The 4495-nt window shown below is 37.2% G+C and overlaps 1 pseudogene; it reads left to right on the top strand.

Annotated features, from left to right (window-relative positions):
* The first annotated feature begins 463 nt into the window (after positions 1 to 463).
* Positions 464 to 2030, top strand: LOC143386456 (unconventional prefoldin RPB5 interactor-like; annotated as a pseudogene).
* Positions 2031 to 4495: the final 2465 nt, after the last annotated feature.

Below are 4495 nucleotides of genomic sequence, written 5' to 3'. Positions count from 1 at the left end.
AGTATTACAAAATAGAAAAGAACTATGCATTCAACTTTTGCAGAAAAGAAAAGCAGAGGAGAAGCGCGGAGGAGGCTCAGCTGCCACGGGACATTTGGCTGGCCTCTGCCACCTAAGAGTCAGCCTTCCTCCCTGGCTGTGGGCCTGCTGCTCCGAGCCTGCGGAAGCAGCAAGAGTGAGAAGCCTAGAGCCTGAAGCACAGACGCGAGCAGTGGCCCCTGCAGCAGCAGCAAAGACAAGCATGGCCTCCTCAGCAGCGGGTGCGCAGTGCTTGAAGGCAAGCAGGAGGACTCTGGGCAGCAGCCGGCCAGGTCGCCTCCATAAACCGGTTCCCCATTCACGGAGGCCCCTTCTGACTCTGAAATGAGTCGAAGTTTGTGACACATGCTTCCGCCTTGGCCTTGGTGCTGTTGCCTGCCCTGGAGGTGGTGTGACTCTGTGAGGAACAGGAACAGATGTAAGAAAAACAATAGATGGTTTAAAAAAAAGTGATGGAAAATTTTTGAATCCAGAGTTGAATTCACAGAAGATTTGCAGAAAATGAATGATGTTGCAGGTAATATTGTTGAAATTAAAAGTGACTTGGGGTTTAAAGCCAAACAAGGAATTGCTCAAAAACCTCATTCCAAACAAAAATTTCAAATATTTTTGAAGCAAATTTTGCAAATGAAGTAAAATCTGAGGATTTGCTTGCTGACAAGAAACTGTGGGTTCGACTTGAAGAACTAGAGAGGCAAGAGGAATTGTTGGGTGAACTTGATAATAAACCGGATACTGTGACTGCAAATGGAGAAGACACAGCCTCTTCTGAAGTGGAGAAGGAAGATCAAAACACAAATATGAATGTGATACATGAAGAAACAAACTCCCTTACCCCCAGTAGTTATCATTAGAATGTTACACATTCAGAACAATTCAATGGACAAGAGACTAGTCAGTTGAACTCTTCAGTAAATGGTTCAAGTTTTTGTCAGAGTAATGAAGAAGACAATGAAGACAACAGTCATGATGGTGATAATGAAAATGACCACAATGCTTCAAGGATTAGAGAGAATTCTGTACCAAAAAATATATTTTCCTTATACTGTTTAACCTAAGAGGGTTTGAATAAATACTGGAAAAAAATACCACTTTAAATTCAGTGGAAAGAAAGAAGAAGTCAAACTTAAAGGAAACAACTCTGGAAGAGTGGTCATTGTGTTCAAGAGCTGCCTACAATTCAAGACTCCTGCTGACATTTACAGAGTCTTTGTTGATGTTGTGAATGGAGAATATGTTCCTTGTAATTCTATTCTGAAGTCTGAAAGCAGAGAAAATAGTGTTTGTAGTGATATCAGTGAAAGTAGTGATGCTGAATTTGATGATAGGAGGGAGTTTTGAGGAGTATTAGCTGTGAAGAAGTCAATTGTAGTGACACCAGTGAAAGCATTTTAGAAGAAGAACCACAACAAAAAAATCATCAAAATAAACTGCTGAGAGCCATAGCCTGGTCGGAATGACACCTGGCATTTTTGCCAGAAAGGAGTGGTTGAGAGGTGATGCCAGCAAGCCATTGAGATGATGATGGTTTTGTTAAGCTGTGTATTCAATTGTATATTAGACCCCTGCTGTCAGCCTCAGGCGCTGGGGCTGCTTTGGAGTTCTCCTGGGGATTCCTGGAGAGTTTGAATTGGTTGGGGAAGTGCTGGAGGAGGGATTTTCAGTTGGTGGGTGGTGTGTCCCTGGGGAAGGCCGCATGTGTGGTGTTCTGGAGAGTTTGGAAATAAAGTTTGTTCCTGCTTGAGTGGCTCATGATTTGCGCCCAGCCAGACTGCAGCAATAAACTTTTGCCATTATCAGGAGCACCTGAGGCTTTTTCTGGAACTGTAATAGAAAACGAATTTTTATCCTCTTTAACACCACACTCAGTCATTGCTTATCCTGTACTACTCACCATTCTGGAACAAAAAGAATTTCTGTCAGAAGTATCAGAAGAAACTGACAAAAGGGTTTCAAAGTTCAAAGCTGCCATATTTCAACAGAAAAACTAGGAAATGGGAGTTTATATCCTAAAACCTAGTTGTGAATGTATAGAATGTATAAGCAAAATATGTTACATGTAGTTTGAAATAAGGTGTTTTGAATTAATTTGGTAGCAAGCTCTCTTATTCTTATCAGTGATATTACAAAAATCAAAGTAAATGTTGGAATACAGTAGTATTCAGCTTATTTTGTTAATTCTCTTACTACTAAGTTGGCCTTACAATTTTGAATTATTTTTCAAAGAACACAGTTTGTACACATTGCTTTTGTGTTTTAAGCTAAATACAAGCAGTTTTGCACCAGCTGTGATATTGTGTGTGCCATATGGACCATTTAAAAGAATCTTGTAATGTATCAGATGCTTCAACAATTATATTACTTGCTTTTGCATTTTAAAGGCACTTTTAAAAAAAATCTACTATAGGTTTCATAAGCTAGGTGGCATTTTCAAAGAAAGAAAGAAAAACAAACAAACAAATACACAAAAACCTCTTTCCTTTGAATGTCATACTGTAATCTTTCAGACAGAAAGCTACACATACCCCTTGGGAAAGTTTCTTTGACTGGAAGAATGATATTTTGTAAAGCATTTCTTTTCAATTAAAAATTTTATGAAACTTTGTAAAATGCTACAGACTTTATAATTTAGAACTGAATATGGAAATGTCTTTGATTCATATGTGTATATACCACACAACAGATTCTTGAATTCTTACAATTCCATAGGAACTACTTCTCCCTCTTCTGTATAATTTTCACTGGGATTACCTTTGGGAGAGAATAAAAGTTTGTCTAGATGATTTTAAAAAAATGAATGAATTAATTTTTCAAATAAATTTTTTCTTAGATTTTAATCTTTCCAACATTTTCATTCTTTAGGCCTCCTTTATGACTACTAAATGACCAGATAACATTAGTTACTTTGTTACTTTATAGTAAAATTTCTTAAAGAGAAATTTATTCTAACATTGAAAATTATACTGCAAGTGTTAAGAATTAGCCTGATGCATCCTACAATGTAGCTTTTAAAAAGCATTTTGCATTAGTAATAAAATAAGTCATCAATGCCAGTTCACCTTCTATTCATGGCTAAATATTTAAGGGTTATTTATAGCTTCTTTAATGAATTCTTGCTTAACCAAGGTGAAATTATGTCTTAGAAAAGTAAAAGCTATTTGTAACTAGAACAGCACAACTGTAAAAAGTTTTATCAATAAATATTTTAATGATAAAGGGGTTAGCTTGAATCCCCAGTAATTAATGGATAAATTAGAAAAGAGAACTGATTTTGAAAGATCACCTAAAAATGTAGAAAATTTGTCCTATATTCAGTTCTGATCAGCTGTATGTTTTGTAGATAAAAACAGTTTTTGTTTCAGTTAACCCTGCTCCTAAACCAAATAGTGCAAACCACTCACAAAGGAGCTCTCCCTTTCCTTCCCAATTGCTATTTAAGTGATGCCTCTCCCAAAGCCAAACATGTTAGAAGAAGAACCTTACACCTGTTTGGTCTTACAGCATCCAGTCTGAAATTTTTGTCTTCATTTGCCACATATTTAGTGTATAGAAATGCAGAAGCTGTAGTCCATTTGTGGTTCACCCTATTCTACAGAACCCAGAATGAGAAAGCAAGCTGAGTATAAAGTGATTACTCATTCTATTTCCCTATCTCCATTTTTTTAACTTTAAAATTCCATGGCAGCTATAGTATAAAGTAAGCAGCATTAAAAAAACAATGCATGTCTAAGTGACTAACAGTGGTATACCAGATGCCTTGAGTAACTTTGGTGCCTGAAACAGCTTAGTGAAAGACAAAAGCAGAGCTAAAGTGTACAAAAACAAACATGAAACAGAAAGTGCAGATTGGTATTACCAAGCCCTGCCAGTTACATGGCAGCAAAAAAGACTGAGCTCAGAAAAGAAAAGCTCAGAGCCACAAGTTTGTGGTATGTTTTCAAGTACTTAGCAGAACTAGGTCTAGGACATCATTTTCATGCCTATCCTCCTTGCCACTGACTCATGCACAAAATCCTACCAACCCCCATGTTGGACCTCAAATCACTGGCAATCTAATACTAAACTACCAGATTGGTGATGTTGTAAGGCACAGCTGAGTTAACCCATCACTTCATATAAAAGTGCATTAGTATTCATAAGCTGCAAATTAAATTGCTCTAAAAATAAGCTATCATTTGTTTAACAGTTCCCAAAATGCCATAGAAGGAAGGGGAGGGGGGTTTATTACAGATAGATGGAAGTAGTTGGGGTGGGGGGAGTATAACAAAAAAGTATGTAGGGGGAAATTAGTGTTTTCATAAAATTATGTACAAAAGAAACAGAAAGGCCTACAAAGAAACACTGCTCTTACGGAATTATTTCCCACTCTCAGGTACTATGGAATTACTAACTTCAAAGTCCTTAGACAAGTGACCAAATCTAAACAATAATACTTTTACAAAGGAAGTCCTTTCTG

Source organism: Callospermophilus lateralis, unplaced genomic scaffold (assembly GCF_048772815.1).
Source record: "Callospermophilus lateralis isolate mCalLat2 unplaced genomic scaffold, mCalLat2.hap1 Scaffold_300, whole genome shotgun sequence".
Lineage (NCBI taxonomy): Eukaryota > Metazoa > Chordata > Mammalia > Rodentia > Sciuridae > Callospermophilus > Callospermophilus lateralis.
The sequence above is the reverse complement of the archived record's forward strand: the minus strand, read 5'-3'. Positions and strand labels throughout refer to the sequence as shown.